General features: G+C 33.1%; 1 long non-coding RNA gene across 1 annotated transcript in view; it reads left to right on the top strand.

Annotated features, from left to right (window-relative positions):
- The window catches only part of LOC135969333 (uncharacterized), an 86,707-nt gene extending 62,140 nt beyond the window's left edge, over positions 1–24,567 (top strand). Inside the window, exon 3 of the long non-coding RNA XR_012430281.1 lies at positions 24,464–24,567. This is a non-coding gene — a long non-coding RNA (uncharacterized lncRNA). The remainder of the gene's footprint in view (positions 1–24,463) is intronic.
- Positions 24,568–26,159: the final 1,592 nt, after the last annotated feature.

Genomic DNA, 26,159 nt, shown 5'->3' with positions numbered 1-26,159 from the left:
GCACAAGTATACATATGTAACAAACCTGCACGTTATGCACATGTACCCTAGAACTTAAAGTATAATAAGAAAAAAAAAAAAAGAAAATTTGGGGGGCTTGCTCTCCGAACCTGGATGGCTGGCGGGTAAGGTGGCTGCGCGGCCGCCTCACTTCATGCCTCCGCCGGTAGGCGCGAGGGAGTCCATTTACATTGTTCCGGGTGTCAGCTCAGGCGGGACGGGCGGTTCTGCGTACTCCTCCTCTCCAGTGTCATCCTGGGGCTGAATCTTCAACCTGTCAAAGCCTTCTTAATTACGTCTGAGAAAAGTACTAAAACAGGTGCCATTTTAAATTCCCAAAGAAGGTAAAACCAAGGATTAGAAATCAAGTAGCTTACCCAAGGCCACACATCGTAACCCAATTAAGTCAATTCTTTACATTCTCAGCCCTCTGCATAAAGCTGAGAGATGCCTACTGCTGAGAGTGAAGCAAAAGTAAAAACCAAGGTTCGCTTTGAAGAATTGCTTAAGACTCACAGTGATCTAATGCATGAAAAGAAAAAACTGAAGAAAAAACTTGTCAAGTCTGGAGAAAACATCTCAGTTTTAAGGCTGAGAAGTCCAAGGTCAAGGGTTCACATCTGATGAGAGCCTTTTTGCTGGTAAGGACTCTGCAGTCCCAAGGCAGTGCAGAGCATCATATGCCAAGGGGGCTGAATGTGTTAGCCCAAGTCTGCTTCTTACAAAGCCACTAGCCCCACCATTATGATGATCCTCTAATCCAGTAGTCCCCAACCTTTTTGGTACCAGGGACCAGTTTTGTGGAAGACAATTTTTCCATGGAGTGGGCCAGGGATGATGGTTTCAGGATGAAAGTGTTCCACCTCAGATCATCAGGTATTAGTTAGATTCTCATAAGGAATGTGCAACCTAGGTCCCTTGCATGCGTCGTTTATAATAGGCTTGATGCTCCTGTGAGAATCTAATGTCGCGGCTGATCTGACAGGAGGTGGAGCTCAGCCAATAATGCTCTCACCCACCACTTACTTCCTGCTATGTGGCCTGATTCGTAAAAGGCCATGGACAAGTACTGCTCTGAGGCCTGGGGCATGGGGACCCCTGCCCTAATCTGTTAGCCCATTAATCCATAAATTGGTTAATCCATTGATGGATTAATCTGCTCGTGAGGGCAAAGTCATCATGACTTAATCACCACTAAAAGGCCTCAACTTTCAATACTGCCAAATTATGAACTAAATTTTAACGTGAGTTTTTGAGAGGACAAATGTTCAGACCATAAGACCAACATAGCACAAAGTATGGGAGGAAATAAATACAAGTATACTTTAAAAAAAAAAGAAAATTTGGGAACTACACAAATACATGAAAGCTAAACAATATGCTCCTGGATGATGAGTGGGTCAATGCAGAAATTAAAAAGGAAATTGAAAATTGTCTTGAAACAAATAATAATGAAAATAAAACAAACCAAATCCTATAAGATATAACAAGACCAGTACTAAAACCAAAACAAACCAAATCCTATGATATACTGCAAAAACCATACTAAAAGGCATTTATTGTTATAAATGTGTACAATCAAAAACAAGCAAAAATTCAAATAAACAGCCTAATAATCCATCTTAAAGAACTGAGAAAGCAAGAGCAAATCAAACTCAAAATTAGTAGAATAAAAGAAATAATAAAGATCAGAGCAGAAATAAATAAAATTAAAATGAAGAAAACAATACAAAAGATCAATGGGGAAAAAAAAAAAAGATTTTCTGAAAAGTTTTAAAACATGCCAAACTTTACACCAGACTGTATTAGTCCATTTTCATACTATGAAGAAATACCCAAGACTTGGTAATTTATAAAGTAAAAGAGGTTTAATGGGCTCACAGTTGCACATGGCTTCGGAGGCCTCACAATCATGGCAGAAGGCAGAGAAGGAGCAAAAGCATGTCTTACATGGCAGCAAGCAAGAGAGCCTGTGCAGGAGAACTGCTCTTGATAATACCATCAAATGTCATGAGACTTATTCACTATCACAAGAACAGCAGAGGAAATACCCACCCCTATGATTCCATTACCTCCCACTGGGACTCTCCCATGACATGTGGAAATTGTGGGAGATGCAATTCAAGGTGAGATTTGGGTGGGGACACAGCCAAACCATATCACAGACTAAGAAAAAAAGAGAAGACCCAAATAAATCAGAGATGAAAAGGGAGACATTATGACCAACACTGCAGAAATTCAAAGGATCATTCATGGCTACTATGAGGAACAAATGCCGATAAATTGGAAAATCTAAAAGAAACAGACAAATTCCTAGACACGTACAACCTACCAAGATTGAATTATGAAGAAATCCAAAACCTGAACAGACAAATTGCAAGTAATGAGATGAAAGTCATAATATAAAGTCTCTCAGTAAAGAAAAGCCTGGGACTCAGAGGCTTTGCTGCTGAATTCTACCAATTATTTAAAGACCTACTAGCAATCCTACTCAAACTATACTGAAAATAGAGGAGGAGGGAATACTCCCAAACTCATTTGATGAGGCCAGCATTCCCTTGATACCAAAACCAGACAACACATCAAAAAAAGAAATCTACAGGCCAATATCTCTGATAAATATTGATGCAGAAATCATTAACAAAATACCAACAAACCAAATTCTACAATACATTAAAAAGATCATTTATCATAACCAACTGGGATTTAGCCCAGGGATTCAAGGATGGTTCAACATACACAAATCAATCAATGTGATATATCATAACAAGAGAAAGAAGGACAAAACCTATAGGATCATTTAAATTGATGTTGAAAATGCATTTGATAAAATTCAACAATGCTTTATAATAAAAACCATCAATAAACTGTATATAGAAGAAGCATACCTTAACATGATAAAAGTCATATAAGACAGACTTTCAGCTAGAATCATACTGAAAGGGGAAAAACTGAAAGCCTTTCCTCTAAGAACTGGAACAGGACAAGGACACCCCCTGTCATGACTGTTATTCAATATACTACTGGAAGTCCTAGCTACAGACAAAGAAATAAAGAGCATCTAAATTGGAAAGGAATAAATCAAATTATCCTTCTTTGCAGATGATATGATGTTATATTTGGAAAAACCTAAAGGCTCCACCAGAAAACTATTACAGCTGATGAATAAATTTTGGAAATTTGCAGGGTAGAAAATCAACACACAAAAATTAGTAGCATTTCTACATGCCAATAGTGGACAATCTGAAAAGTAAATTTAAAAAAAAACTCCATTTACAGTAGCTACAAATACAATAAAATACATAGGAATTAACCAAAGAAGCAATCATAATCTATAATCTTTTCATTATAGATAATATCTATAATGAAAACTATAATACATTGATGAAAGAAATTGAGGAGAACACCAAGAAATTGAAGTATATTCCATTAATTAAAAGAACCAATATCGTTAATATGCCAATATTACCCAAAGCAATCTACAGATTCAACACAATCTCTATTAAAATACTAATGACATTATCCACAGAAATAGAAAAAAAATCCTAAAATTTATATGGAATCACAAAAGACTCAGAATAGCCAAAGCTGACCTAAGCAAAAAGAACGATACTAGAAGAATCACATTACCTGACTTCAAATTATACTACACAGATATAGTAACCAAAACATCTAACTGGCATAAAAACAGACACATAGACCAATGGAACAGAGTAGAGAACTCAGAAACAAATTCATATGCCTACAGTGAACTCACTTTTGACAAGGTGCCAAGAACACACATTGAGGAACCCTGCAAGTACAGGCCACCAAAGCAAAAATGGACAAATGGGATTACATCAAGTTAAAAAGCTTCTGCACAGCAAAGGAAACAATCAACAAAGTGCAGAGATAACCCATACAATGGAAGGAAATATTTGCAAACTACCCATCTGACAAGGGATTAATACCCAGAGTGGATAAGGAGTTCAAAGAACTCTATAGGAAAAAATTTAGTCATCCAGTAAAAAAATGGGTAAAATATTTAAATAGACATTTCTCAAATAAGACATAGGAATGGCAAGCAGGCGCATGAAAAAGTGCTCAATGACATTGATCATCACAAAAATGCAAATCAAAATTACAATTAGATACCATCTTACCCCAGCTAAAATGGCTTGTATCCAAAAGACAGGCAGTAACAAATGCTGTTGAGGATGTGGAGAACAGGGAACCCTCTTTCACTGTTGGTGGGAATTTAAATTAGTACATCCATTGGAATTTCCTCAAGATATTTAAAATAGATCTACCATATGATCCAGCATTCTCATTGCTGGGCCTATGCCCAAAAGAAAGGAAGTCAGTATATCAAAGAGATATCTGCACTCCCATGCTTGTTACAGCACTGTTCATAATAGCCAAGATTTGGAAGCAACCTAAATGTCCATCAACAGATGAATGGGTATGAAAATATGGTACGTATATACAATGAAGTAGTAACTAGCCATAAAAAGAATGAGAGCCTGTCATTTCCAACAACGTGGATGGAACTGGAGGTCATTATGTTAAGTGAAATAAGCCCAGGCACAGAAAGACAATTATTGCATGTTCTCACTTATTCGTAGGATCTAAAAATCAAAACAATTGAACTCATGGAGATAGAAAGTCGAAGGATGGTTACCAGAGGCTGGGAATGGTAGTGGTAGGGTGGGAAGGGGTGTTCAGAATGGTATATGGGTACACAAAAATATAAAGAATGAAACAGATCTAGTGTTTGATAGCACAACGGGATGACTATAGTCTATAATAATTTAATTGTACATTCTAAAATAAGTAAAACAGTACAATTAGATTGTTTGTAACACAAAAGATAAATGCTTGAGAGGACTGGCTACCTGCCCCTCAAAAAAGAGGCATCCACATTCCGACAGAAAAATCTCTGCAAAACAAATATAAAAAGGACTGGTATACGAGATATATGAGGAAAACTCCACATAAAAAAAAAAGAATTCTGTTTTAAAAATAAGATGGAGATCTGTACAGACACTTCACTGAAGAAGATATACAGATGGCAGTAAGCATATGAAAGCATGCACTACATCATATGTCATTAGACTATTGCAAAGTAAACAACCATGATATACTACTACACCCATTAGAATGGCTCAAATCCAAAAACACTAACAACCCCAAATGCTGGCAAGGATATGGAGCAACAGGAACTCGATATTGCTGGTGGGAATGCAAAACGGTAGCGCTATTTTGGAAGACAGTTTGTCCGTTTCCTGTAAAATTAAACATACTCATACTATATGATCCAGAAGTCTTGCTCCTGGGCATTTATCTAAATGGATTGAAAAGTTATATCCACCTAAAAACCTGCAAATGAATGTTTATAGCAGCTAGATTTATAAGTGCCAGCTCTTGGAAAGGACCAAGACGTCATTCAAGAGGTGAATGGATATACAAACCATGGTACATTCATACATTATTCCGTCATAAAAAGAAATGATCTACGAAGCCACCAAAAGACATAGAGAAGCCTTAAATGCCAATTACTAAGTGAAAGAAGCCAATCTGAAAACTCTACATGATGTATGATTCCAACTACATAACATTCTAGAAAAGACACAACTGTAAAAAGTAGTAAAAAGATTAGTGGTTGCCAGGGATTCAGACAGAGAGAGGGATGGATGGGCAGAACACAGGGGATTTTTAGAGTAGTGAAATTTTTTATCCTGTATGATACTGTAATGGTGAATATACATGATTATATATTTGTCAAAACCCATGGAATGTACAACACAAAGACTGAACCCCGATGTAAACTATGGACTTTAGTTAATGTATCAATATTGACTTATCATTTGTAACAAATGTACCACACTAACACATAATGTTAAAAATAGAGAAAATTGTTGCGCAGGGTAGTGAGGGGCATAGGAGAACTCTGTATACTTTGCTGAATTGTTTCCATAAACCCAAAACTACTCAATACATTAAAATCTGTTGAGTGTAAAAAAATAAGTAAAATCTCTGTGAACATCAGTTCGAGTATATCATAAAGTGGATAAAGCAAAAAGTAAAAGAGTATCTATTGTAAGTTATATTTTGTGTAAGAAAAAAGGGGAAAAAGAAAAAATATTACACACACACACACCCTAGTCTGTTGGTTTATGCAAAAGCAAATGCAGGAAGAAAAATGTAGAAAGAATTAGATTGGTACCTATGGTTGGTGGGAAGGCAGGGTGGGAAAGGATGGGGGTTATTATACTTCTCAGAGTACATCTTTCTCTACAGCTCTGAATTTTGGAACCATGTTAATGTTTCACATACTCAACAATGATATGACTAAAATCAACAATTATGGAGGAAAACAAAATAAAATGGAAACAGAAGCAAATGGACTTATCATCAAACTGAAAGAGAACTCAAAATGAACCTAAATAATGTTTGAACACAGTATTTTGAATATATATCCTCAGACTAAAGACAAAAAACTGTAAACAAATATTTAAATTGAAGTACAGGTTTATTTTTCATAGTAGTATAGGATATCAATTATGAAACTGCTGTGCATTTTAAGATAAGCAAACGAGTAAATATATTGTGTATAATCGGAACCAGATTTCTCAACATTGAATAAAGGAGGTTAAACTATAAAAGAGCAAATGCTAGAATTAACCCTGTGCTATTGGATTGGAATTTGAATTATCAGTGTAAACTTCTGGTTTTTATAAATACATTTCACAATATATGTGATTATATTATAATCAGTATAACAAATTTGCATTTTATGTATATAAATAAATATAGAAATAGAGGTAGTTTGGCCTATATAGACACAGAGGCAATGGCATTCCAATCGCAATAAACACTTGTAGCACCCAGGATTCCTTGAAGAAAGGGCCCATTTCAGGGCTGGAGCTGAGAAATTAAAAGATGAGTCTGGAGTATCTTGTAAAGTCCAAAAATAAAAAAGTGCTCACTCTTGGACATAAACGTGGGAATGACAGACACTGTTGACTACTAGACGGGGAAGGGATGAAGGGGGTCATAGATAGAAAAACTACCTATTGGGTACTATGCTTATCACCTGGGTGCAATATTCCCATGTAACAATCCTGCACATGTACTCCCTATATCTAAAATAAAAGTTGAAAATTAAAAAAAATAAGGAAGTGCTGAAAGAATGATAATCACATGGCAAAGGAACACAGGTGTCAGTTTGAAAGGGCTTTCACTGGCCAAATCTAGGACTATTTGAGTATCAAAATAAATAATGATGGTAATGGATTAAACCTATCAAATAAATTGAGTCCATTAATCCATACTACTATAAGTAAATAAGTACACACACAAACAAAAAATCATTTTATAGTAGAATGCCAACTAATAAATGTAGAATGAATGATCACATTGGAAAATTATAATTTCTTAATAATCAGAATAACAATAGACTCAGGCTAAAATCACCAATGTATACTAAAACAAGTTGGTGAAAGATGTAGAAATAACAGAATATTTACATAGTCTCAAAACGTCTTCCCATAAGATATTTGTTAGTTACAAGTTTTACCTTGTAACTTTACAGCAGAGAAACTTAGTAGATTCTACCTTAGGCAAGAAATCAAAATTCAACAACAGAAAAGGACAAATCAACATTGTTGATTCCTCATATGACATTCTGAGAAAAACACAATATCGTTTTTGTGGTACTCCTATCAAAATGTGTAGCCTAAATGTAGTCATGGGAAATCATCAAATAAAAAAAAATATGAGGGTATTCTAGTATTCTGCTAAAGCAGCCTTAACTCTAATAGTATCGAGATCGTTAAAAACTAAGAAAGAATGAGTACCTTTTCTAGATTAAAGGAGGCTAAAGAGACATGACAAATCAATGTGATATGCGATCATGGATTACATCCTGAAGCAGAGAGCAAAAAATCTTTTCTATAAATGTTATTATTAAGATGCTTGGGAAAATTTGAATGAAGTTTGTAGATTAAATAATAGTAATGCACGAATGTTAATTTTCTGATTTTGATCATTATAGTCCACTTATATAAGAAAAAAATTCTAAGAAACACACTCAAATAGAGATAAAAAGCCATCATGTCACCGATATACTTATATTTTTGATCTCTATGTCTATTGATAGATAGACAAATAATGTAGTAAAGACATAATGATAGCCAATTTGTTTAAGGGTATTAAAAATCCTTAATATGGCTGGGCGCAGTGGCTCACGCCTGTAATCCCCGCACTTTGGGAGGCCGAGGTGGGCAGATAACCTGAGGTCGGGAGTTGGAGAACAGCCTGGCCGATATGGAGAAACCCCATCTCTACTAAAAATACAAAAAAATACCCAGGCGTGGTGGCGCATGCCTGTAATCCCAGCTACTCGGGAGGCTGAGGTAGCAGAATCGCTTGAACCCCGTGAAGCAGAGGTTGTGGTGAGCTAAGATTGTGCCATTGCACTCCAGACTGGACAACAAAAGCAAAAGGCCATCTCAAAAAAAAAAAAAAAGAAAAAGAAAAAAGAAAGAAAAAGAAAAAGAAAAAAAATCCTTAATATCTTAATATTCTTGCAAATTATATGTGATCTGAAATTATTTCAGAGTAAAAAGTTAAATAGGCTTTTAAAGTTAAAAAATAAAGTTTGTCAGACTGAAGAAAACATTCAGCTATAGGCTAAAAGAGACATAGCCAAAATATAAGGTTACAGTCAATTTGAAAGTAAAATAGCAGAAATAAAGACTGAAATTTGGTGTAATTATACAATAACAGGTAAAATATAGGAAAAATCAACTACTGGAGATAAAGGTAAAAAGAACTACTACAGATAAAAATGTTCACTGTATAATGCTAAACATTTCATTTCACAAATAAAATGTAACAGTTATAAACTTGGGTATACCTGACAGCATGACTTTCAAATATATAAAGCAAAAATTGTAGAATTCCTTGGAATAACAGACAAATATACCATCAGAGTGAAGATTTTTAATACACTTTCACCAATAATTAAAGGGAAGCAAAATATCAGTAAGGAAATGAAAGAGCTTAACATCACACATCAAAGTCTGACCGAATATATATAGAGAGAACAGTGAATCCAACTGTTACCAATTACATACTGTTTTCAATTATATATTATTTTATGTAATACAACCAAGAAAATGATTATTTTTGAGTCATAATATTAGTCTCAAAATACCAAATGACTTCTATCACACAATGTTCTTTGACCAGATTGCAATTAAAAGTTAATAACAAAAAATGATAGGTAGAAAACCCCCATATGTGGGAAATTAAGGAATACACTGAGGAATAACTGATCAAAGAAAAAATTATAACTAAATTAGAAAATAGAAATAAACTATAAAAAATTACACTTGAAACCTAGAGTATACACATAGGTCAATATTTAGAGGGAAATTTACAGGTTTAAGTGCTTCTATTGAAAAGGAGAAAACTGAAAATGAAAGCTAAGTATCCATCTTAGAGAAATTTGTAATAAAAAACCTTAAAATAAACCCACATACTATAGGAGAAAGGAATAATAATAAAAAAGCTAAATCAATAAAAAATGAAAAAGTAAACAATAGAGATCATAATGAATTAAAAGATGATTCCTTGAAAAGACTAATAAAATTAACAAAGTCATTACCAAGACTGATATAAGAAAAATAAGATAGAAGTTAAAAGTAATCAACATTAAGAAAGAAATGGTTTACCTATGGATAGACAGTAAAATAAATTTATATGTAATTAAAGTATATTGACAAATTTTATCAATCTGCATAAATCACAAATTTTTTTCTAATAAATAATTATAACTTATCAAAATTGAAACAAAAAGAAGTGAAAACCTGAATAGTTTTATGATCCTCTGGTAAATGAATCATTCAAAAATGTGCCTATATGTAAACTCCAGATCCACAAGGTTTTATCAATGAATAATATCTAAAATTCAAAGAAAAAGTAATTCCAATCTCACATTAATGATCCCAAGCCAATCTCATTCATGAACTGAGATACAGAAATCATAAAGGAAACATTAGTAAACCAAATTCAGAAATATAAAAAAAAGTATGACATGGCAAAAATGTATTTATTCAAGGAATACAAACTTTTTAGTTTTAATAGCAAATAATGCAATTTGCCACATTAAAGATTTAAAAAGAAACAATAATTGAACATCTCATCTGATGTAGAAAATACTTTTGATAAAATTTAGCATCTACTTATTTAAAAATTTCTTAGAAAACTAAAAGTAAAAAACATTTTCATCTGATAAGTTATATCTGCAAAAATCCTTTATAAAAAGAGTACACTTATTCATAAAACAATTGAAGGCATTCCCTTTAAATTCATGAAAAAGACAAAATCATCCATTATTATCACTTCTGTTCACCATTGTACTGAAGAACCTGGCCAGAACAGTAGGAAATAAATTGAAAACAAAATAAAAATAAAAATCTTACAGATTGGAAAAGAAGAGGCAAAGCTTTCATTATTCACAGACAATGTAGCACACCAAGAATATGGACAAGCAACTATAGATGAATCATTAGAATAAATAAGATAGTTTAGCAAGGTGGTTGGACACAAAATCAGTATACAAAAATCACTTGTGTTTATATACACCGGAAACAAAAATATTGAAAAAATTTTAATTTTGCCATTTCTAATATGTATAATAAAAAATTAAAATAGAACTAAATCTAATGAAAGCTATACAAACATTCTATAATGAAAGCTACAACACATTGCTGAGAATAGACAAATAAACTGAGCTTTATTATCATGTTTTTGATTTGGAAGACTCAACATTGTTAAGGTATCAGTTGTAACCAAATTTAACTACATATTTGGTATAATCCTAATGAAATTCCCAGGAAGAATGTTTGACAAAATTGATAAGCTAACTTTAAAATTTATATAAAAATATAAAGGGTCTAGTATAACCAAGAAAATCTTGAAGAAGAACAATGTTGGAGGACTTACATTGTTTATTAGATTATAAAATTTACAATAAAACGATAGTAATTCAGAATGGTGTGGCATTGGCAGAAAGGTAGACAAGTAGACTAATGAAAGAGAATGGAATCCAGAAATAGACTACCCTGACAACAACCTCATACCATACAGAAGAACTCATTTAAAATACATCATTTTTCTAAATGTAAAATAAAGTGAAAAAGCTCTAAAAGAAAACATAAGGAAACAACTTAATAACCTTGTATAGACAAAGATTTCTTAAGACCCAAAAAGCAATAATAATTTTAAAATAAAAAACTGGACTTTATTGACATTAAAAGCTGTTCAAATATAATCATTAAAGTCGGTGGCTCACGCCTGTAATCCCAACACTTTGGGAGACTGAGGTGGGTGGATTACCTGAGGTCTGGAGTTCGAGACCAGCTGACTAACATGGTGAAACCCCATCTCTAATAAAAATACAAAAAAGTAGCCGGACGTGGTGGCACATGCTTGTAATCCCAGCTACTTGGGAGGCTGAAGTAGAAGAATCTCTTGAACCCTGGAGGCAGAGGTTGCAGTGAGCCAAATTCACACCATTGCACCCCACCCTGGGCAAAAAGAGCAAAACTCCATCTCAAACAAAGAAACAAACAAACAAAAAACCCTTTGTTTATGAAAGTACACCATGAAAAGAGAGAAAGGGCAAATCATATATCTGACAAGGGCCTTATATGCAGAATATACAAACAATTCTTACAAGTCAACAATAAAAAGAGAAATAACCCAATTAAGTATGGGCAAATAATTTGAATACATATTTCTCCAAAGAAGATATACAAATGGCCAATAAATACATGAAAAGATGCTCACCATCATTAGCCCTCAGAGATACGCAAATCAAAAGCACAATAAGATGCCACTTCACATCCGCTAAGATGGCTATAATTTTTTAAAAGACAATAACAAGTCTTAGTGAGGATATGGAGACATTGGAACCTACATATATTGCTAGCGAAGATGTAAAATGGTACAGCCACTTTGGAAAACAGTCTGACAGTTCCTCAGTTAAACATAGAGTCAAAATATTATCTAGGTATATTCCCAAAAGAAATTAAACATATGTCCACAATATCATGTATAAGAGTGCTCATAACAAGCATTATTGATAGTAGCCAAAAAGTGGAAGAATCTCAAATGTCCTTCAATGGATTAATGAATAACCAAATGTGCTATATCCAAACAAGGGAATATTACACAGTTATAAGGAATGAAATACTAACATATGCTATAATATGGATGGACCATGTTTACGCTAAGAAGCCCGTAACAAAGGACCACATGTTATATGATTCTATTTACATGAATTTTCCAGAAAAGGCAAATCTACAGAAAGAGAAATAAGATTATATGGGAATTGGGAGATAATGGAGAGTGACTGCTAGTAGGTACAGGGTTTCTTTTCGGAGTGATGCGAATGTCCCCAAATTAATTGTGTTTATGGTTGCACAACTCTAAAAGCCATTGAATTGCACACTTGAAAGGAATAAATTGAATAGGGTGTCAATTGTGTCTCTGTAAGACTGTTTAAAAATAAGTCTTTTATAAAATGGAAAAGTAAGTTAGAGGATTGCAAAAGGTGTCTGCAATGAATATATCTGACAAATGACTCTTATCAAGTATACATAAAGAAAACACACAAATTAATAAGAAAAAGAAAACACAACACAAACATGGCAGCAAACTTAAAGAGACACTTTACAAAGGAGGATATGACCAATTAGCATTTAAAAAAGTGCTGATCATCAAACAATTGTCATTAGTGAAATGCAAATTAATACCGCAACCAGATACTACCCACTAGACTGACTCTAATTTAAAATATTGACAATACTAAGTGTTGGAAACAATGTAGAAGAACTGGAGCTCTCCTACAGTCCTCCTGGAAATGTAAAATTGTATAGCAACTTTTGAAAACTGTTTGAAAGTATTTACCAAAGCTAATCATATGCCTACTTTATGGATTATGACCTAGCAATTTCATTCCTGGGCATGTATAGCCCAAAGAAATGAATGCATATACTCACCAAAATACACACACGACTGCTTCTAACAGCTTTATTTATTAACAGCCAAATTAAAACCAACAAGTACTCATCATCAAAAAACTGACAAATAGTAGTCTATTCATACAAGGGAATACTACTTAATAAAGGCCACATCAATGACACCTCAACAACATGGATGAATCTCACAGACATAATGATAAGCAAAAGAAGCCAGACTCCAAAGACCACATACTGTATGACTGTTTTCATATGAACTTCAAAAAAGTTAAAACTAATCATTAATTTGTAAAAACCAAAATAGCAGTCTCCTTTGGGGGAATAATGGACAGCAAAGCTTACATGTTCTAAGGTGCTGCAAATCGTCTTTATCTTTATCAGAATGATAGTTAGATGGGTGTATGCATGAATTTTCAAAAATCATTGGGATGTGCAATTAAAAATAGTGTATTTTATGTGCTTTACTGTATCTATGTTATCCTTCATATAAAACAATATCATCAATAATGTAACATAATTTGAGTGAAAGAAGACAGACATAAAGGAATACATACTTATTGTTCCATGTGTATAAATTTCAAAAACAGACAAAATTATACGTTGTTTCTTTTTAAGGATACATATTTAAGTGCTAAAAACTTTGAAGAATCAAGGAATGATTACCACAAAATTCAAATGTTTATCTCTTGGGAAATGTGAGGGAAATATGATGACAGAAGGTCATGCATTGGGCCTCTGAAGTAGAGTAATATTCTGTTCCTTGGATGGGGTGGTAGGTACAGGGATGTTCCTTCAACTGTACATATATTTTCTTACACTCTTGTATGTATGCTAATTTTCAAAATTAAGAAAAATGTAAAACAAAATAAAACAACTACACTATAAAAGGAAAAATATATCAAAGTATCCATATAAAGTTGGATCCCTGAGAATTTCACTAATATCTTAAGGCTGGATAATTTCCTAAAAGATACATTCCTTACCATCAAAAGAGTTAGTGGGTGTTTTATAATTGGAATGGAATAAAAACATTGTATTCATTCATGCTGGGGAAGTAGTGTTGGAAAATGTTTCTGAACACTAGGAAAATTTTCCCAAAAGAAAATACTCAGAATATCAAAATTATGAAAATATATATATCCAAGTTCAGCAAAATATTCCCATAACTGAATCATAAGAGCAATCAAAATAATTATGTAGAGATGTGGCAAAACAGTATGAATTGATAATATACCAGAATACAGAACTAGCTCAGTATTTTCCAATATATTCATTTTCTGGGATATTCACTGAAATGTTCTTTATAATAGCAAAAATTGCAAGCAACGTATGTCTACCAGTTAGGTATTAGTTCAAAAAGTTACAATGTATTAATAAAATGAAGTATTCTGCAAATTATTAAATGCAAATTACTAAATGAATATGTATATTTTATATACCTGGGCTGTCCAGTACAGTAGCCACTAGCAATATCTAAATTTAAATTAATTAAAGTTAAATAAAAGTTGAAATCAAGTTCCTCAGTCACATTAGCCACATGAGATTAGTAGCTGCTGCATTAGACAGTACAGAATAAAACATTACTGTCATTCCAAAAGTTCTGGACAAGTATTCAAATGTCTTTAGCAAACTATTAAGCAAAATGTGTAAATTTTAAAAACAGATTTCTTTTAATCTATATTTTCATTTGTGCATATTTGTGGGAAGATATATCAAAATGTTGACAGTGGTTATCTTTAGGACTAGGTTGTGAGATTGAGAATGATTTTTGCTTTCTTTCTCCTACTTTGTTTTCTGAAAATTTTTACAATAGCACGTATAACTTCTGTAATCAGAAAAAAGTCAATAAAAGATACAATTTACTGGAAACAATGACAAACTGTTTAAGCTCTTTGATATATTTCTTGAAATGTATCTTAAGGGAATGATCAAAATTGCAGACAAAAGTGTAATCACAAAGCTGTCCATTGCAGCTTTGCTCATAATCAGGGAAAATGGGGAGGGTCTATATATCCAGTAATAGTAACATGGTTAAATTAATTTGTGATTTGATTTATGATGTTTTTCTCAATGGGAATGTATTGTCACATAATATGTATTATGTTATGTTATAAAGATGGAAAATGAGTCTTCTTAGGAAGTCTTTCACCATACAAAATGAAGCCAAAAGTATAGAGGGCTTCCAAGCAAGGATGGCAAATTGAATGCTTTCATTTACTTTTGCTCCCTTCTGAAATTCCACTAAAGCAACAGTAAGGGGAATTGTGTAAAGGCATAAACCAACAGAGACAAATACATAATAAAAGAGGAGATACAAGTAGCAACATATTAGGTAAGCAAATATCGCATGTAAGGAAAACCCTCTTTCGCCACTTAGTTTTCTGAACAGGGGAAGCCAGACCTAGGCCTCTCAGGCAAGAGATTTAAGGATTCTTCTCACCAATCTAAACAGCTTCTAAAAGGACATTTCTAGAGTGAAAAGTTGGGGTTTCCCACAAAAAATGACTTAGGCCTTCCAAGCAACTTTAAAATTGTTTATCGTGAAAGATTATATATATGTATAGACTATATATTTTATATATAATATATATTCTATATATTATTTATATTATATAATATATTCTATTCTCTCTATTCTATTCTTTCTCCCCATATATGTAATATATAATATATAACTATATATCGTATAAATATATATATTTTTATAATATAATATATTTTATATAAATAATTTATATTATATAATACATATTATATAAATATGATCTATTATATAATAAATGTTATATTATATGTCATATTATATATTATATAATATATATTTATATTTACATATATTATATTTATATAATATATAATTATATATTTAATTTATATATATTTTTTATATTTATGTATTTTTATTTACATTTCTATATTATATATTAATACAATATATATTAATAAATACATAAATATACATTTATTTATATATTTATTATATATAATATATATTTTTATGTATTATATCCTATATTTTATATAATATAGTATATATTATATCCTATATTTTATATAATATAGTATATATTATATTTTATATATTATATATATATTGGGGGGAGAGAGAATAGAAGAGCACACAAAACAAAGTACAGCTAAATGAATTATCACAAACAACACTTAAGTAACCACCACCCAGATAAAGAAATATAAATTTGCCACCAGACCCATTATGCCCATTAAGGTACTTTTAAATCTCTACCTGCTCCTTCCTCACCTAGGGGTAACCAGGATGTCAATTTTTATGGTAAGCATATTCTTGATTTTCTTTATAATTTTCCTACCTTGGCATGTATCCTCAAACATTGCTGTTTAGTTTTGCTTAATTTTTAAAGCTTCATATAAATAAAATATGTAGTGCATATTATATATGGCTTCTCATACTCAACATTGTATTTGTGAGATTCATGTATGTTGCTGCATATTGCTGCAGTTGATTCATTTCATTGCTGTAGGGTAGTGATTCTCAAATTTGAGAGTGTATCAGAATCACCCAGAAGGTTTGTTAAAACACAGATTTTTGGGGCCCCAATATACAGTTTCTGATTTAATCAGCCTAGGTTGGGGCTCAAGAATTGGCACTTCTAACCACTTCCCAGGTGATGCTGGTGCTTGTGGTTGAGGAACCCCACTTTGAGGATCACTGATATATAATATTTTATTTTCCATGAAAGTACCATGATTTACTTATACATTCCACTGTTAATGGACACTTGGGTTGTTTCCTGTTTGGGGCTGTTTAGATAATGCTATTATGAATAGTCTCGTACATGTTTCTTGGTGTCCATATGCACACATATCTACAAAGATTATACCTCTGCTGGGTTATAAGGTATGGATACTTTTTTCTTTTTCCTTCCTTCCTTCCTTCCTTCCTTCCTTCCTTCCTTCCTTCCTTCCTTCCTTCCTTCCTTCCTTCTTTCTTTCTTTCATTTTTTCTGAGATGGAGTTTTGCTCTTGTTGCCCAAGCTGGAGTGCACTGGTAAGATCTTGGCTCACTGCAGCCTCTGCCTCCCAGGTTCAAGCAATTCTCCTGCTTCAGCCTTCTGCGTAGCTGGGATTACAGGCACCCGCCACCACACCTGGCTGATTTTTTGTATTTTTAGTAGAGGCAGGGTTTCACCGTGTTGGCCCGGTTGGTCTTGAACTCCTGGCTGCAGGTGATCTGCTTGCCTCTGCCTCCCAAAGTGCTGGGGTTACAGGTATGAGCCACCATGCCCAGCCGATGGATAGTTTTAAATTAGTGGAAGAGCCAAATAGTTATGCAAAGTTGTTGTACCAATATACATTCCCTCTTAGCACTGTCTGAGGGTTTTGGTTAAACCACATCCTTGTCAATACTTGATATTAGCCATTGTTGCATTGACATTTTGTGGAATTTTCTAAGAACTAAGAACGTTGATTAACTTTTCGCATGTTTCTGGTCATTTGATTGTCTAGTTTTTGGAAGTGCATGGTCATGCTTTTTTTTCTTATGGATTTGCAGACATTCTTTGTCAGATAAATGTAGTGTACTGAAAGTATGTTCTGTAGCTTGTCTTTTCCCTTTCTTAATAATTTCCTGAATAGATGCTCTTAAATTTGTTATCAAATTGATAATTTTTCCTTTTAGTATTTTTTAGCATGTTTAAGAAATACTTATTTACCTCAACACCATACAAATCTTCAATTATCTCCCAGAAGCTCTGTCATCTTGCCTTTTACATGTAGATCTACATTCCTTCTGAAACTAATTTTTTGTGTATGGCATAAAGTTGCAATCAAATTTCTTTTTTCTTTCTAAATTGCTATAAAGTTATTCCTACATTGTTTGTTGAAAAACAACCCTTCCTCTGCTGCTCTGCAATGCCAGCTTTGTCTTAAATCAAGTGGCCAAATATGCATAAGTCTGTTTCTGGGCATACTGTTCTGTTCCTTTGCTCTTCTTGCCTATTTCTGTACTGATACTAGGCTTAATTGATGTTGTTTTATAAGTCTTCATGTGTTGTGGAGCAAGTTATATGATCTTGTTCATCTTTGCATTTCCATACAAATTTTAAAATCAGCTTGTCAAGTTTCACAAAAACCTCTTGGGAGTTTAATTGAGATTTCATTAAATATATTCAAGTTTGGGAAGAAGTGACGTGTTTAAAGTTGAATCTTTCAATCCTAGAAAAAATGGTATGTCCTTTCATTTCTTTACATGTTCTTCAATATCGCTTAATAATGACCTATAGTTTTAGGTATAGAGGCTTCATATATCTTATGTTAGACTACTGTTAGATTTATTCCTAGGCATTTGACATTTTGATGCTATTGTAAATTATATGCTTTTATTTATATTTCTGTCTATTACTGGTATGAGTTTTACATATTAACTTTATATACCACAAAACTTATAAACTCACTTATTAATACTTATATTTGTAGGAGATGACTGTTTTATATCTTTCTTTCCAATCATAATACCTTTTATTTCTTTTTTCTATTTTTCCCTTAGTGTACTGGCATTATCCAGTACAATATTAAATAGAAATGGTGATAGTCGTCACTCTTGTCTTATCTCCAACCCAATAGTGCCTTCAACATTTCACCATTAAATATGAGAATTGCTATGGGATTTTATGTGTCAATATATTTTATCTGCCTCAAACCCTGTTTTCTGTTGTTTAAGATGTTTATCAAGACAATACGTGCACCGCTAAACATAGACTCTTATCAGCAGTTCTCCTTTTTGCCCTTTGAAGCATGTGATCTACTCCCTGTTCTTACACCCCCTCCCCTTTTGAAACGCTTAATAAAAAAAACTTGCTGGTTTGAGGCTCAGGTGGGCATCACAGTCCTACTGATATGTGATGTCACCCCCTGCGGCCCAGCTATGAAATTCCTGTCTTTGTACGCTTTCTCTTTATTTCTCAGTCGGCCGACACTTATGGTAAATAGAAAGAACCTATGTTGAAATATTGGGAACGGGTTCCCCCAATATGCTTCCCCTTCGGCCATGATTGTAAGTTTCCTGAGTCTTCCCCAGCCATGCAGAACTGTGAGTCAATTAAACCTCCTTTGTTTATAAATTGCCCAGTCTCAGCTAGTATCTTTATAGCAGTGTGAAAACGAACTAATAACTAATAACATTAGCTATTTTCTCCTTCTTCTCCTCCTTCGTCTTGGTTAGTCTTGCCAGGAGTTTGTCAATTCTTTTCATATTTTCAAATAATCCAATTTTGTCTATACTGATCCTCTCCAGTACATTCATTTTCTATTTCATTGATCTCCATTCTCATCATTAGTATATCCTACCTCCTTAATAAATTTAATTTACTGTTCTTTTTAACTTCTTCTGATACATGCTTAGCTCAATGATTACAGCCTTTCTTCTTTTCTAATTTTTTTCATGTAACTGTACAAATTTCCCTCTGAGCATGGCTTTAACTGAATAATGCAAGCTTTGATATGCAGTATATTTTTGTTATCATTCAGTTAAAATAGTTCCTAAAAATTTCCATTATGATATATTATTTTGCCTATTGATTACTTAGAAGTATATTTTAAATTATCAAACATATAAGTATTTTCCAGGTATCATTTCATAATTGATTTCTCACTTCACCTGTGATCAGATAACTGATTCTATATTGTTTAAGTCCAATAAAATTTGCTGAAACTTGTTTGATGGCCTAGTGTATAATGAATTTTTATGTATGTCCCATGTGTGCTTAAGACAATGTATTTTATGCAATTATTGGACATACTATTCTATATGTAACAATTCAATCAAGTATTTAAATTACGTGCTCAAAGATTCTATATTCTTAGTATTTATTGTTGTTTACATGGTTAGTTACCAAGATAGATGTATAAAAATCTTTAATCATGATTGTAGATTTGTCTGTTTCTCTATGTAATTTTGTTGGATTTTATATGTTTTGAAATTATAATATTAGGTACATATATATTTAGTGTTTTTATATTTTCTTGATAAATTCACCATTTTAAATGTAGTACCTCTTTTTATTTCTACAAACATTTTTGGCTTAAAATGAATTTAACTAAGATTAATACAGTTAGACCAGCTTTCTTTTTGGCTAGAATTTATATAGCATGTCTTTTCCTTTTTTTACTTTCAACATTTCTATATCCTTTCAGATTCTCGAGTAAACAACATGTAGTTGGGATTTTAAGCAGTCTGACAAGCTTCTTACTTGGAATATTTAGTCCCTTTCCACATAATATAATTACTTTTTATTTTGAGTTTTTAAATACACCTTAATGAGGCATGATTGACCTTTATAAAACATAGAAATATTAAGTGTAGAACTATGAACTTTTATATATATATATACCCAGCTGACTGCCATACAGAACAAGATTCTATTTGCTTAAATCTACTATTTTACTATACACTTCTATTTCTCCCATTTTCTCTATTTTTCCTTTTCCCTTCCTTTTTTCCTTTCTTTTGGAGTGAATATTTTTATTATTTTATTTCCCCCTCTATTGGCTTAAAAATTATACACTCTTGTCATGTAGCTAAAGCAGTGCTTAATATAGGCATTTAGTTTAAAGCCTATATTATAAAATAAGAAAGATCTCAAATCAATAACCTGACTTATTTAAGACAATAGAAAAATAAGAGCAAACTAAACCTAAAGCAGAAGGGAGAAAATAATAAATGCTAGATTTGAAATGAATAGCATGGGGAATATAAAAACAATAGAGTAAATCAATGAAGTCAAAATTGGTTATTTAAATGCATCAACAAAATTGACAAACCTTTAGATAGACAAACCAGAAAAAATTAAAAAATAAAATTATTACAATCAGTAAAGAAAAATGTACATTGGGACTGAATTGGCAGAAATGAAAGGGATTATAAAGAAATACTATAAACAACAGTATATCAACTAATTAGATAAATTAGATAAAATGGACAACTCCTGTAAAAACACAAACTTCTAAAGCTAAGTGAAGAAGAAATAATCTAAGTGGACCTATAACAAGTAAAGAAAACAAATTAGTAATTTAAAATATGTCACAAGGAAAAGCCAAGACCCAGATGGCATCACAGGTAAGTTTTATTAGAAATTTAAAGAATTAACACCAATCCTCCACAAATTCTTTCAAAAGGCAGAGGAGGAGAAAACACTCCCAAACTCATTCTATGAAACCAATATTGCGATGATACAAAACAAGATAAAAGCATTACAAGAAAACTGCAGATGAACATCTGTTATAAATAAAATAATCCTCCACAAAACACTAGTAAAATAATCCAGAAACATACAAAAAATATTTTACACCATGACCAAGTTGGATTTATCCTAAGAATGCAATATTGATTTAACAGTTAATGAAATGCACAATACCTATACAATAAAAGACAAAAAACACATGTTCGCCTCAATATATGCAGAAAATAATTTGACAAAATCCAACACTATTTCATGATCAAAAAAAAACTCAATAAACTAGGAATAAAAGGAAACTTCCTCAACCTGAAAAAGGACATCTACAGATGACCCACAGAAAACATCATACTTAATGGTGAAAGACGGAATGCTTCCCCAAGACCAGGAATGAGATAAAGATGTCCATTCTTGACATTTACATTTAACATCATATGAGAGATTCTAGCTAAGGCAAGTAGGCAATAAAAAGAAATAAAAGGCATCCAGGTTTGAAAAAAATAAGTAAAACTCTTGTCATTCAAGGATGATATGATCTTTTATATGGAAAAATTCTAAGAAATTAACCATTAATACTAAAATACTTGAACTAATATTTATAAATAAATTCAGCAAGATTGCAAGACAAAATTAATATATAAAAATTAACTGTATTTCTCTATGTAAACAATGAACAAAATGAAATTGACAACAATTCTGTTTACAATGGCATCAAAAGGAATCAAATACTTAGAAACGAATTTCACAAAGGAAGTGCAATGTTAAAGAAACTTTAAAAATTGGTGAAAAAATAAACAAAATCATGTAAATATAAATATATTCCTTTTCAGAAGATTTAATATTCTAAAAGTGGCACTGATCCCCCCCAATTAATCTATAGATTCAGCACAATTTCTATTAAAATCCCAGCTGTTTGAAAGTTTTTGCTTGCAAATAATTACTAGCTAATCCTAAAATTCATATGGAAATGTGAGAGATAATCTGGAGAAAATGTTTGAGGATGCCATTTACAATTTCAAAACTTGCTACAGAGCTGCAGGGATCAAGACATACTAGCATAAGGATAGATACATGAGAGCTGAAGCAAAATTGAGAGTCCAGAAATACACACTTTCAGTATGGTCAACTGAGTTTCAGTAAGGTTCCAAGATAGTGCAGTAGGGGAAAGAATAATTTATTCAACAAATGGTAATGAAGTAACTGGATATCCACATGCAAAAAAAAAAAAAAAGTTGTACCCATTCCTTAAACCATATACAAAAATTAACTAAAACTTGATCATGGACCGAATGTAAAAGGTAAAACTAGAAAATTCTTAGAAGAAACTGTAGGAGTTAATCCACATGCTCTTGAGGTAAGCAAAGAATTTATAGATATGACACCAAAAGCATAAGCAACAAAAGAAAAAAACATATGTTTGACTTCATCACAACTTAAAACTTTCTACTACAAACAATTCCATCAAACAAAAGGGCAATACACAGAATGGGACAAAATATTTGCAAACATCTGATAAGGGATTTGTATCTGTAATTTATAAAAAATATGATTCAATTATAAAGACATAAATATCCCATTTTATAATGGGCAAAACATTTGAACAGATATTTCTCTAAAGAGAAATGGCCATAAGCATATGAAAAGATGCTCAACAATATTAGCCACTAATGAAGCACAAATCAAGACAACAGTGAAACAACGAACTTCACACAACTAGGATGGCTATAGCCAAAAAGATAAGACAATAAAATGTGTTAAAAATGGCATGGATAAATTGTAGCCATCCCATATTGGTAGTGGAAATGTAAAATGACTCAGCTGCTGTAAAAAAAAAAAATTGGCATTCTTCAAAAAGCTAAACATAAAGTTATCATATGGCTCAGCAACTCTACTCCTAATTATATGCCCAAGAAAATGAGGACATACATTCACCCAAAAATCTGTACACAAATGTTCATGGCAGCATGTTAATAACAGTCAAAAAGTGGGGAAGAAAACAAATGCCCCTCAATGAATGAATGGATGAACAAAATGTTATATAACCACACAATGAAATAATATACAGCCATAAAAAAGAATAAAGTGATGACGCATAAGTAGGTATAAATTTAAGTTTTAAAGTGTGCAATATTTTTACACTCATATTCATAACAGCATTATTCATAATAGCTACAAAGATGATGCAAACCATATTCATAGATGAAAGAATGGTTAAATAAAACTTAATATATACATACAATGGAATGCTATTAATCCTTCAAAGGTTGGGAAATTCTTACACATGCCAAGACATGAAAGAACCCTGAAGACATTACGTTGAGCCAAATAAGTCAGTTAAAAAAATATTGTAAGTTTCCACTTATGTGAGGTACCTATAGTGGTCAAATACATGGAGACAGAAAGTAGGATGGTAGTTGCCAGAAGCTGTGGGTGGAAAATGCTGTGGAATGGGGACCTAACAATTCATTTGTATAAAGTTTTGGTTGGAGAAGATGAAAAAGTTCTAGAGATGCTTGGTGGTGATGGTTGTACAATAATGTGAATGTACTTAATGCCACCAAACTGTACACTTAAAATGGTGGCAATAGTAAATTTTAAGTTATGTATATTTTTACCACAACAAAAAGTTATTTGATTTTTAAAAGTGCACAAGTAAGTTACACTGAAAGCTACCAATTATCGATGAGAGAAATTAGAAAAATCAAAGATAAATGGAAAATTCATATTCATAGATTGGAGGCTCAATATTGTTAAAATGGATGTTTTCCTGTATTGCCTTATAGATTTGATGAAATCTCTGTAAAAATTTGAGCAGCCTTATTGGAAAAATTAACAAGCTGATGCTAAGTCCCATATGGAAATGCAATGTACCAAGAATAGCCTAAACGATTTTGAAAGTGAAGAAAAATGTGAGAGACGTTAAACTACCACATTAAAAACTTTACGATAAATCTACATTAATAAAGACAGAATGATCCTGGCTTAATGATAGACACATATATCAATAGTGCTTTGGTCTAAATGTGTCCTCCAAAATTCGTGTGTTGGAAATTTAATCCAACAATGCAGTGTTAGGAGGTAGGATGTTTTGGGAAGTGTTTAAGTTATAAAGACTCTGCCCTTATGAATGGATTAACGCTGTTATAAAAGGGTTTGGTGAGGGGAGCTTGCTCTGTTGGAGTTCCACCTTCTACCATGTGATGACGGAACATTTTTCCCCTCCAGAGAATGTAGCAAGAAGGCTCTCACCAGGCACCAGATGCCAATGACTTCTTGGACTTCCTGGCCTCGAGAACTGTGAGAAATAAATGTATGTTCTTTATAAATTACCCAGTCTCAGATATTCCGTTATAGCAGCACAAAACATACTAAGACAGAAACTGGTACCAGAGGAATGGGATGTTGCTATAACAAATACCCTAAAATGTGGAAGCTGTTCTTGAACTGGGTAATAGGTAGAGGTTGGAACAGTTTTGAAGTGAATCCGGGAAGGAAAGTCTGTATTAACATGAATACAGCATTGGGAGTGATTCTGGTGAGGGCTCAGAAGGAGAAGAGCTATAGAGAAAGCTTCATTTTTCTTAGAAATTATGTAAATGATTGCGAACAGAATGTTGCTAGAAATATGGGCGATAAAGACTGTTCTGATGAAGTCTCAGGTGGAAAGGAGGAACAATGTGTTGGAAACTGAAGAAAAGGTCATCTTTATTATAAAGTGGCAAAGAACTGGGCTAAATTGTCTGTGTCCTGGGACTTTATGGAAGGCAGAACTTAAGAGCAAGGAAGTGAGATATTTGGCAGAAAGAAATCTCTAAGGAGCAGATTGTTCAGGACACTGCATGGCTTCTCTTAACTGTTTATAGTAAAATGCCAGAAGAAATTATTTGAAGACAAACCTTATAATTAAAAGGAAAGCAGAACGTAAAGATTTGGAAAATTCTCAGCCTGGCCATATGAAGAATTTAAAAGTGTGATTAGTAGAGAAAACTAAGAGCATGGCCAACAACTTTTTGATAAGAGGATTAGTATGAATAGAAAGAAGTCAGATTTTGTTCACCAAGACTATGAGAGAGTGATCCTAAGGACATTTCAGGGATCTTCTAAGCTATCCTTTTCATCACGGGCTCAGAGTACTAGGCCCTTTGGAGTAGAACGATTTTCATTAAGGGGCCCAGGGTACTTGCAAGACCTCAGTGCTCACTGCCAAGTGTCACCTCAGGTCTACGCTCTCCACATTATGGTGCAGTACTCCTTGGCCCACCCCAGCTGCGGCTCAAGCAGGCCCCAGTGTAACTCAGACCACTGGTCCATAGGGCACAAGTGGTGAGCCTTGGTAGCATCCATGTGGTACTAATTCTGCATGGCTTCCTCCACCTAGATTTCAAAGGATGTCTTAGACAGTCTCAGGGTCCAGGCAGACACCTGTCAAAGAGGCAGGGCTCCCACAGAGAGTTCCCACTAGGGCAATGCCTAATGGAGCCATGGAAACAGGGCTGCCCCTGAGGCCTCAGACTTGTAGAGCTACCAGTATTCCACATCAGCCTGGCATAGTTACAGGCATCTGACTCCAAACCATGAGAACCATGGGGGTAGGGTTTTCGGGAGCCTTGGACACCCAACCTCTGGCCCAGTAAGTCTGGAAGGTGGGATATAAAGTCAAAGAAGATAACGCTCCAGTCTTAAGATTTAACATTGTTTGTCTTTTTGGGTTTTGGACCTACGTGGGACCCACTACTCTTTTCTCTTTTCCTATTTCTCCCTTTTGGGATAGAATTGTATAACCTGTGCCTATCCCACCACTATATTTTAAAAATGTGTAACTTGTTTGATTTTACAGCCTTGCAGATGGAAGGAAGTTTGCCTCAGGATGCATCGTGTCTTGAGTCTCACCCATATTTAATTTAGACAAGACTCTGGATTT

The sequence above is a fragment of the Macaca fascicularis genome, chromosome X, assembly GCF_037993035.2.
Source record: "Macaca fascicularis isolate 582-1 chromosome X, T2T-MFA8v1.1".
Lineage (NCBI taxonomy): Eukaryota > Metazoa > Chordata > Mammalia > Primates > Cercopithecidae > Macaca > Macaca fascicularis.
This window is presented reverse-complemented; position numbering and strand designations above follow the sequence as displayed.